At 41.8% G+C, this 11517-nt stretch overlaps 1 pseudogene; it reads left to right on the forward strand.

The window, feature by feature from the left end:
* Positions 1–4124, forward strand: part of LOC139556302 (protein ARV1-like) — a 5640-nt pseudogene extending 1516 nt beyond the window's left edge.
* The last annotated feature ends 7393 nt before the right edge of the window (positions 4125–11517 follow it).

An 11517-nucleotide genomic window follows, 5' to 3' on the forward strand; every position in this document is an offset into this window, starting at 1 on the left:
AGTGTGGTTGAAGTGACAAATTCTGCTTTCTTTTCACAATGATTCCATACAAATGACAGTCTTCTGCTGGTTGGTACTGATTTCCTGTTTATTTGTCCACAGAATTGGGTGCGTTCTCTGTCGGAGTGCTGTGGTTCCTTTAGCTGGTTTAGATGCTGCTTGGCTAGGACTTTGAACTGAGCTTAATGCTGAAAGAAATCCTGCTGTCCAGCTATGGCAACATTCTGCTCATCCCTATAGTCATATGGGAGCATGACTATTCCCCGCTCTGTTTCAGCCTCATCAAGCTGTTTGTGCTCACGTCCAACTCTCAGGCTATCAGAGGTATATTAGCCAACTCCTCCCTCAGTGTACCAACGCTCCCATTAGAGTCACTCACATTTAGCGCCATCTCTGTTCCTGTCAATTCAGCGAATGAATTGGAGTGAAAATGGATTGAAAAGTTCTCATAACTCATTATTGATACTAGTAAATAACCTACTTCACACATCGAGCCCCATATCTATCTACTTTTCACATCAGTCATGTTCTATTAAAATAGAAACCATCAGCTCACAGGGTAATGATTAGGAGCAGGAGCATTGATGTGCACCAGCAGATGGCAGCTCTTACTCCTAGCTTGAAAATCCATGTTCGAACATGAATTCTGTTATTCCCTAGAGTTACTAAATAGTTATAAATGGTCCCAAAATTGTCCAAAACGAATCCATTCATTCACTAAAACTGCATTACCATTATGCGTTATGTTTTTTTCACCCAACAATCAGGCCCACAAAGCAAGCACTAGTCTCTGTGTGGCCCCTGTGGTTTTTCACAATACACAGGGTAATGGCCCTTGTGTGCTGCTGGTCCAGTTTTTGCATTCCTGCCTGCGGCTATGGAACCCTGACCTCTTCAACAGTTGTGCTACCTTGTCCCGGACCTGCGGTTTCCACCCCTCTCCCCCTCTCTATCTCTCTCTAATGCACATACTGTCTCGACCTCTAAATGCTCGGCTATGGAAAGCCAACTGACATTTACTCATGAGGTGCTGATCTGTTGCACCCTCTATAACCGCCATGATTATTATTTGACCCTGTTGGTCATCTATGAATGTTTGAACATCTTGAAGAACGATCTGGCTTTAATGGCCACGTACTATATTCTCCACCCGGCACAGCCAGAAGAGGACTGGCCACCCCTCAGAGCCTGGTTCCTCTCAAGGTTTTTTCCTAGGTTCCTGCCTTTCTAGAGAGTTTTTCCTTGCCACTGTGCTTCTACATCTGCATTGTTTGCTCTTTGGGTTTTAGGCTGGGTTTCTGTTTAAGCACGTTGTGACAACTGCTGATGTAAAAAGGGCTTAATGAATACATTTGATTGATATTGGATTTCTGTAGAATTCATAGTTTATTGTACTGATGGCAGTATTTCTCAATTCTACAGCAAGTAGGAGATTAACATGATGTGAAGTTGTTCAAAACAAGTACTTTTCCTGCATATTGTCATTTTTGTGTTCTGATCATTTCCTCTCTTCTCCAGTCATTCTATACTGCAGCAGAAGGCTCTCCCTGCTGGCTGTGTGTGTGGGTCTGCTATTGGAGACGTGCATAGCCCAGGCATTTCAGACACTTCCATGGAGCATACAGGACATCCTGCCATTCCAGTGACCTGTTTCAGGCCGGTCCTAAAGAACACACTGTTACAATGGCGCCTATTATACCCGGGACCAGAGAGCGGTGAGGGGAAACTATCAGTGCTGTGTGGAGTGTGCCTAGTCATATAGTCAAACACTGACAAAAACCTCTCTGTTGGTATTGGAGTTAATAAGGATACTGGGCATTCCTGAGGCTATTTGTGAAATACCTACCACGTTAGAAAGGACATATTGAACATATTCTTTATTCTGTGCAATGCCAAAAACCACAGGCTGTGTAAAAGCAACAAATATTTTGATATGGAACAGATGTAAGATTGGTGTGTGTGTCACAGAGAGAGAGAGAGAGAGAGAGAGGGAGAGAGAGAGAACTTGCAGTGAGTAATCATACGTATTGCCTTGAATGCTTTATTTCATTGAAGCTGTACAGTAAAAGAGAGCAATATTCTCTTGGTGTTGCAGCCTATATGATTAAGTATAGGAGCTGTGGAATAATAAGCATTTGACACACATGTTCACATAGGGTGGCTTTACAGTGCCTTCAGAAAGTATTCACACCCCTGGACTTTTTCCACATTTTCTTGTGTTACAGCCTGAATTTAAAATGGATTAAATGAAGATGTTTTTGTCACTGACCTACACATAATACCTCATAATGTCAAAGTGGAATTCATAAAAAATGAAAATCTGAATATCTAGAGTTAGTAAGTATTCAACCACTTTGTTATGGCAAGCCTAAATAAGTTCAGGACTCTGTGTTAAATAATAGTGTTAAACATGATTTTTGAATGACTACCTCATCTCTGTACCCCACACATACAATTATCTATAAGGTCCCTCAGTCGAGCAGAGAATTTCAAGCACAAATTCAACCACAAAGACCAGGGAGGTTTTCCAAAAGAAGGGCACCTATTGGTAGATGGGCACAATTTTTAAAAAGCACACATTGAATATCTCTGAGCATGGTGAAGTTATTAATTACACTTTTGATAGTATATCAATACACCCAGTCACTACAAAGATACAGGCTTTCTTCCTAAATCAGTTGCCGGAGAGAAAGAAAACCGCTCAGGGATTTCACCATGAAGCCAATTGTCACGTTCTGACCTTTATTTTCCCTTGTTTTGTCTTTATTTAGTATGGTCAGGGCGTGAGTTGGGGTGGGCAGTCTATGTTATTTGTTTATATGTTTAGGTTTGTTCATTTAGCCTGATATGGTTCTCAATCAGAGGCAGGTGTTTTGCATTGTCTCTGATTGGGAGCCATATTTAGGTTGCCTGTTTTCACTGTTGGTTTGTGGGTGTTTGTTTTCCGTGTCAGTGTTTGTCGCCACACGGTACTGTTTCGGTTCGTTCACATTTGTTATTTTGTTATTTGTGTAGTGTTCAGTTTATATTATTAAAACATGGACACTTACCACTCTGCGTATTGGTCCTCCGATCCTTCTCGCCTCTCCTCGTCAGATGAGGAGGTAGAGATAGACAGCCGTTACACCAATGGTGACTTTAAAACTGTTACAGGGTTTAATGGCTGTGATATTAGAAAACTGAGGATGGATCAACAAAATTGTAGCTACTCCACAATACTAACTTAATTGACAGAGTGAAAAAAAGGAAGCCTGAACAGAATACAAATATTCCAAGACATGCATCCTGTTTGCAACAAGGCATTAAAGTAATACTGCAAAAAATGTGGCAAAGAAATTCATTTTTTGTCCTGAATACAAATTGTTATGTTTGGGACAAATCCAATACAACACGTTACAGAGTATCACTCTCCATATTTTCAAGCATAGTGGTGGCTGCATCAGGTTATGGGTATGCTTGTAATTGTTAAGGATTGGGGAATTTTTCAGTATAAAAAATAAATGGAATGGAGCTAAGCACAGGCAAATCCTAGAGGAAAACCTGGTTCTGTCTGCGTTCCACCAGACACTGGGAGATAAATGTACCTTTCAGCAGGACAATAACCTGAAACAAATGGCCAAAACTATACTGGAATAGCTTACCAAGAAGACAGTGAATGTTCCTGAGTGGCCGAGTTACAGTTTTGACTTAATACATCTGCTTGAAAATCTATGACAAGACCTGAGAATGGTTGTGCTTCTGCAGAGTATTGATTAAGGGGTTTGAATACTTATGTAAATTATATATTTCTGTATTTAATTTTCAATGAATTAGCAAACATTTCTAAAAACTTGTTTTCAGTTTGTCATTATGGTGTATTGTGTGTAAATGGCTGAAAAACAACAAAACATGGAAGAAGTCAAGGGGTATATTGTCTGAAGGCAATGTATGTGCTATGGCCCCTTGAGACCTTATTGGTTAAGTAGTGCATACACAGAGCCTTTATATTTTTTCTGACCAAAGCCAGTTGCTTTGTTGGTATTTCTTAACTGTATGAAGCACACTAATGTCCTCCGAAAATGCTATTATTGTATGCAGACAGAGCCTGAAGTCAGTGTGAATAAAATCCTATTTTTGATTACTCACTGTTTTGTCCTTAGAGATTTTTCGAACTGATCTTATTTTTTGTTTCTCCTTTTTGTACAGTGATAAAATGTTTAATGTTTCATTTTTGTCATTCCTGCCATAACTCGGTTCAGGATTCATGTTGTGCTCACAAGTTGTAACAAGCCTTTACATCGTTGAGTGAACTATGCTTTGAAATGTTTTGTTTGGTATCCTTACAAGGATACCTCAAGTGGATCTGAGCATCTGTCCGTGAATGGTCCAGGATGACAAATAGTCATTGTTTTTAGACTGCTTGCCTTGCAAGCACATGGAATAAGGGGAGAAAATTGTAAGAGGAATATCTTGAATGAATAGTGAGTATCGGTACCTTATCCAAACAACAAGGCATGTCAAGTGGATGGAAATGTAAACAACAATGCTAGAACAGAGATTAAACACCACATGTTCCTCGGACTCATACTGTACGCTAATGTATCAAGTAAATTGGCGATGTGTATTCTAAAGAGCAGTGGCGGTCACTTACGGGAAATGTGTAATCTCAAATAAATAATCTCTAATGCCTGACGTGCTGACCCAGCCCGGTGCCTTCAAACAGGGGGAACGTGTTATGAAAGGCCTCAGGTGGTCGCGAGTAATTGTAGATCCATGTTTTGAAAGACATTCCACTGCTTGTGAAATCAAACTGGTTTCAAGCCTTGTAGTAAGCCTTGAAGCACACATGCTAAACGTCCCCAGCTCAGTGTTGGTAATGGAGAAAGGCTGAAAGTGTTCCAGCAAGCGTGTAGTGAGTGCAGCATTATTCAACCTGATGTAGTGGTAGATCATGAGTCTGGATAATCAGTTTAGTATAACAAGAATCACATCAGAGGCATTAGAATGTTGAGACCAGTGCATGAATGTACTGTTAAAGGGAAACAACATTTTAGTCATTGGGACAAAAGATGTCATGAAGAATAGAGAATTTGTGGTTGTAATTCTCTATGTCAGTGAAGGAGATGAAGAGGAGCTCAGTGTAAGCTCATGAGGATAGTGCCAGCCAAGTCCAGGGCTCAGAGAGTAAAAGTCAGACAGGATCACTGAAGGAGAGCTGACTGTTCTGTGCCAAAGCTGGGCTGTAAACTCTCAATCAGCTTTTCGAAACCCTCTGGACAAGTTAACCAAGGTTTCAGACAGCACATCTGTTGACACAATAAAGGTAAAATAAAATATGTGCTTCTAATCACACCATATTTGATTGCCAGTAATGTAAGTGTTCATCAACAATTTTTTGATGGTTTTAATTTTGTGTTCATCATATTTCTGAATAAAACCAAACTTCAAGGATACATCTGAAAACTCCTGAGCTGTATTGTTTTTTTGGCGTTAGTAGAACCAAGGGAATTTATTGGTGTTCTTTCCCATTAATTGCTAAAGCTTTGTGGTGAGCAGTGTGTTTGTGGTCTGTGAATGTTGGCACAGCCCAGTTGTGCATAGCCCATTGCTTGTGTTGTAAACTGTCCCATCCCAGCGGCAGAATTACACATACCTTGGATTTGCAGTCAATCAAGATTATGTTAATCTACCACAATCTCTTAAACAGGTGCTCAACCCAGCACAGAGGCATGTTCACTACAGGCTGCATTCCAAAAGGCAGTGGTGTAAACTACTTAGGTAAAAAATACTTGAAAGTATTACTTATTAAGTAGTTTTTGGGGGTATCTGTACTTTACTATTTATATTTTTGACAACTTTTACTTTCACTTCACTACATTCCTAAAGAAAATTATCAACTTTCTACTCCATACATTTCCCTGAAACCCATAAGTACTTGATACATTTTGAATGCTTAGCAGGACAGGAAAATTGTTTAATTCACACACTTATCAAGAGAACATACTGCCTCTGATCTGGCGGACTCACTAAACAAAATTGCTTATTTTGTAAATTATGTCTGAGTGTTGGAGCGTGCCCCTGGCTATCCGTAACTTAAGAAATGGCACCGTCTGGTTTCCTTAATATAAGGAATTTGAAATTATTTATACTTTTAATACTTAAGTATATTTCAGTAATTACATTTACTTTTGATACTTAAGTATATTTAAAACCAAATACTTTAAAACTTTTACTCAAGTAGGATTTTACTGGGTGACTTTCACTTTTACTTGAGTCATTTTCAATTAGGGTATCTTTACTTTTACTCAAGTAAGAAAATTGGGTACTTTTTCCACCACTGCCAAAAGGGCACTTGATGCTAGTCAATATTTACCCCCACTTCTCCTTTAAATACAAGTAGCTCATATTGTACTCCAAGGGACACACGCTGGTGTATGAAGTTTGAGTGTGTGAAGAGGGGATTCATTCAGATCTGCCTTAATTTTAGCTGCCCAGTCGGGTTGGTTGCTATATACAGTGGGGCAAAAAAGTATTTAGTCAGCCACCAATTGTGCAAGTTCTCCCACTTAAATATATGAGAGAGGCCTATAATTTCCATCATAGGTACACTTCAACTATGACAGACAAAATTAGAAGAAAAAAAATCCAGAAAATCACATTGTAGGATTTTTTATTAATTTATTTGCAAATTATGGTGGAAAATAAGTATTTGGTCAATAACAAAAGTTTCTCAATACTTTGTTATATACCCTTTGTTGGCAATGACAGAGGTCAAACGTTTTCTGTAAGTCTTCACAAGGTTTTCATACACTGTTGCTGGTATTTTGGCCCATTCCTCCATGCAGATCTCCTCTAGAGCAGTGATGTTTTGGGGCTGTTGCTGGGCAACACGGACTTTCAACTCCCTCCAAAGATTTTCTATGGGGTTGAGATCTGGAGACTGGCCATGCCACTCCAGGACCTTGAAATGCTTCTTACGAAGCCACTCCTTCGTTGCCCGGGCGGTGTGTTTGGGATCATTGTCATGCTGAAAGACCCAGCCACGTTTCATCTTCAATGCCCTTGCTGATGGAAGGAGGTTTTCAATCAAAATCTCACGATACATGGCCCCATTCATTCTTTCCTTTACACGGATCAGTCGTCCTGGTCCCTTTGCAGAAAAACAGCCCCAAGGCATGATGTTTCCACCCCCCATGCTTCACAGTAGGTATGGTGTTCTTTGGATGCAACTCAGCATTCTTTGTCCTCCAAACACGACGAGTTGAGTTTTTACCAAAAAGTTATATTTTGGTTTCATCTGACCATATGACATTCTCCCAATCTTCTTCTGGATCATCCAAATGCTCTCTAGCAAACTTCAGACGGGCCTGGACATGTACTGGCTTAAGCAGGGGGACACGTCTGGCACTGCAGGATTTGAGTCCCTGGCGGCGTAGTGTGTTACTGATGGTAGGCTTTGTTACTTTGGTCCCAGCTCTCTGCAGGTCATTCACTAGGTCCCCCCGTGTGGTTCTGGGATTTTTGCTCACCGTTCTTGTGATCATTTTGACCCCACGGGGTGAGATCTTGCGTGGAGCCCCAGATCGAGGGAGATTATCAGTGGTCTTGTACAGTGGGGAGAACAAGTATTTGATACACTGCCGATTTTGCAGGTTTTCCTACTTACAAAGCATGTAGAGGTCTGTAATTTTTATCATAGGTACACTTCAACTGTGAGAGACGGAATCTAAAACAAAAATCCAGAAAATCACATTGTATGATTTTTAAGTAATTCATTTGCATTTTATTGCATGACATAAGTATTTGATCACCTACCAACCAGTAAGAATTCCGGCTCTCACAGACCTGTTAGTTTTTCTTTAAGAAGCCCTCCTGTTCTTCACTCATTACCTGTATTAACTGCACCTGTTTGAACTCGTTACCTGTATAAAAGACACCTGTCCACACACTCAATCAAACAGACTCCAACCTCTCCACAATGGCCAAGACCAGAGAGCTGTGTAAGGACATCAGGGATACAATTGTAGACCTGCACAAGGCTGGGATGGGCTACAGGACAATAGGCAAGCAGCTTGGTGAGAAGGCAACAACTGTTGGCGCAATTATTAGAAAATGGAAGAAGTTCAAGATGACGGTCAATCACCCTCGGTCTGGGGCTCCATGCAAGATATCACCTCGTGGGGCATCAATGATCATGAGGAAGGTGAGGGATCAGCCCAGAACTACACGGCAGGACCTGGTCAATGACCTGAAGAGAGCTGGGACCACAGTCTCAAAGAAAACCATTAGTAACACACCATGCCGTCATGGATTAAAATCCTGCAGCGCACGCAAGATCCCCCTGCTCAAGCCAGCACATGTCCAGGCCCGTCTGAAGTTTGCCAATGACCATCTGGATGATCCAGAGGAGGAATGGGAGAAGGTCATGTGGTCTGATGAGACAAAAATAGAGCTTTTTGGTCTAAACTCCACTCGCCGTGTTTGGAGGAAGAAGAAGGATGAGTACAACCCCAAGAACACCATCCCAACCGTGAAGCATGGAGGTGGAAACATCATTCTTTGGGGATGCTTTTCTGCAAAGGGGACAGGACGACTGCACCGTATTGAGGGGAGGATGGATGGGGCCATGTATCGCGAGATCTTGGCCAACAACCTCCTTCCCCCAGTAAGAGCATTGAAGATGGGTCGTGGCTGGTTCTTCCAGCATGACAACGACCCGAAACACACAGCCAGGGCAACTAAGGAGTGGCTCCGTAAGAAGCATCTCAAGGTCCTGGAGTGGCCTAGCCAGTCTCCAGACCTGAACCCAATAGAACATCTTTGGAGGGAGCTGAAAGTCCGTATTGCCCAGCGACAGCCCCGAAACCTGAAGGATCTGGAGAAGGTCTGTATGGAGGAGTGGGCCAAAATCCCTGCTGCAGTGTGTGCAAACCTGGTCAAGAACTACAGGAAACGTATGATCTCTGTAATTGCACACAAAAGGTTTCTGTACCAAATATTAAGTTCTGCTTTTCTGATGTATCAAATACTTATGTCATGCAATAAAATGCAAATTATTTACTTAAAAATCATACAATGTGATTTTCTGGATTTTTGTTTTAGATTCCGTCTCTCACAGTTGAAGTGTACCTATGATAAAAATTACAGACCTCTACATGCTTTGTAAGTAGGAAAACCTGCAAAATCGGCAGTGTATCAAATACTTGTTCTCCCCACTGTATGTCTTCCATTTCCTAATAATTGCTCCCACAGTTGATTTCTTCAAACCAAGCTGCTTACCTATTGCAGATTCAGTCTTCCCAGCCTGGTGCAGGTCTACAATTTTGTTTCTGGTGTCCTTTGACAGCTCTTTGGTCTTGGCCATAGTGGAGTTTTGAGTGTGACTGTTTGAGGTTGTGGACAGGTGTCTTTTATACTGATAACAAGTTCAAACAGGTGCCATTAATACAGGTGACGATTGGAGGACAGAGGAGCCTCTTAAAGAAGAAGTTACAGGTCTGTGAGAGCCAGAAATCTTGCTTGTTTGTAGGTGACCAAATACTTATTTTCCACCATAATTTGCAAATAAATTCATAAAAAATCCTACAATGTGATTTTCTGGATTTTTTTTCTCATTTTGTCTGTCATGGTTGAAGTGTACCTATGATGAAAATTACAGGCCTCTCTCATCTTTTTAAGTGGGAGAACTTGCACAATTGGTGGCTGACTAAATACTTTTTTGCCCCACTGTAACGATCGTTGACCGTTGCTGTCTGTCTGTGAGAAGATACAGTAACAGGGTAACTGTCAGCAAACTTAACATGTGTAAATATTTGTATGAACATAACAAGATTCAACAACTGAGACATAAACTGAACAAGTTCCACAGACATGTGACTAACAAAAATTGAATAATGTGTCCCTGAACAAAGGGGGGGTCAAAATCAAAAGTAACAGTCAGTATCTGGTGTGGCCACCAGCATTAAGTACTGCAGTGCATCTCCTCCTCATGGACTGCACCAGATTTGCCTAATCTTGCTGTGAGATGTTACCCCACTCTTCCACCAAGGCACCTGCAAGTTCCTGGACATTTTGGGGGGAAATGGCCTTAGCCCTCACTCTCTGATCCAACAGGTCCCAGATGTGCTCAATGGGATTGAGATCCGGGCTCTTCGCTGGCCATGGCAGAACACTGACATTCTTGTCTTGCAGGAAATCACGCACAGAACGAGCAGTATGGCTGGTGGCATTATCATGCTGGAGGGTCATGTCAGGATGAGCCTGCAGGAAGGGTACCACATGAGGGAGGAAGATGTCTTCCCTGTAATGCACAGCGTTGAGATTGCCTGCAATGACAACAAGCTCAGTCCGATGATGCTGTGACACACCACTCCAGACCATGACGGACCCTCCACCTCCAAATCGATCCCGCTCCAGAGTACAGGCCTCGGTGTAACGCTCATTCCTTCGACGATAAACGCAAATCCGACCATCACCCCTGGTGAGACAAAACCGCGACTCGTCAGTGAAGAGCACTTTTTGCCAGTCCTGTCTGGTCCAGCGACGGTGGGTTTGTGCCCATAGGCGACGTTGTTGCCGGTGATGTCTGGTGAGGACTTGCCTTACAACAGGCCTACAAGCACTCAGTCCAGCCTCTTTCAGCCTATTGCGGACAGTCTGAGCACTGATGAAGGGATTATGCGTTCCTGGTGTAACTTGGGCAGTTGTTGTTGCCATCCTGTACCTGTCCCGCAGGTGTGATGTTCGGATGTACCGATCCTGTGCAGGTGTTGTTACACGTGGTCTGCCACTGCGAGGACGATCAGCTGTCCGTCCTGTCTCCCTGTAGCGCTGTCTTAGGCATCTCACAGTACGGACATTGCAATTTATTGCCCTGGCCACATCTGCAGTCCTCATGTCTCCTTGCATCATGCCTAAGGCACGTTCACGCAGATGAGCAGGGTCCCTGGGCATATTTCTTTGGTATTTTTCAGAGTCAGTAGAAAGGCCTCTTTAGTGTCCTAAGTTTTCATAACTGTGACTTTAATTGCCTACCATCTGTAACCTGTTAGTGTCTTAACGACCGTTCCACAGGTGCATGTTCATTAATTGTTTATGGTTCATTGAACAAGTATGGGAAACAGTGTTTAAACTCTTTACAATGAAGATCTGTGAAGTTATTTGGATTTTTACAAATTATCTTTGAAAGACAGGGTCCTGAAAAAGAGACACTTTTTTTGCTGAGTTTAGATCTCTAGTTAAATGTAAGTTATATAGCAACTTCAGGGATGCCTCTTTTGAATAAGAGATTAATTTTTAAAATGAACAGCATACATTGTAGTGAACAATCTTCAAAACACAAAGGATGTCTCTATGGCAGCTATAAAACTAAACTATTTAAATTCACTCTCAAGAAGTGCAATGATCTAAGGGTGATCAATACACTATAAAAGTGGTGAGTGCTGACCTGTAAAGCCAAAGCTAATTTTAGAGCTACAAAGTAGACAGTTGTGTTCAGTTGCCTCATTGAATGAGTTTCATGCAGGAATAACACACATA

Source organism: Salvelinus alpinus, chromosome 27 (assembly GCF_045679555.1).
Source record: "Salvelinus alpinus chromosome 27, SLU_Salpinus.1, whole genome shotgun sequence".
Taxonomy (NCBI): Eukaryota; Metazoa; Chordata; class Actinopteri; order Salmoniformes; family Salmonidae; genus Salvelinus; species Salvelinus alpinus.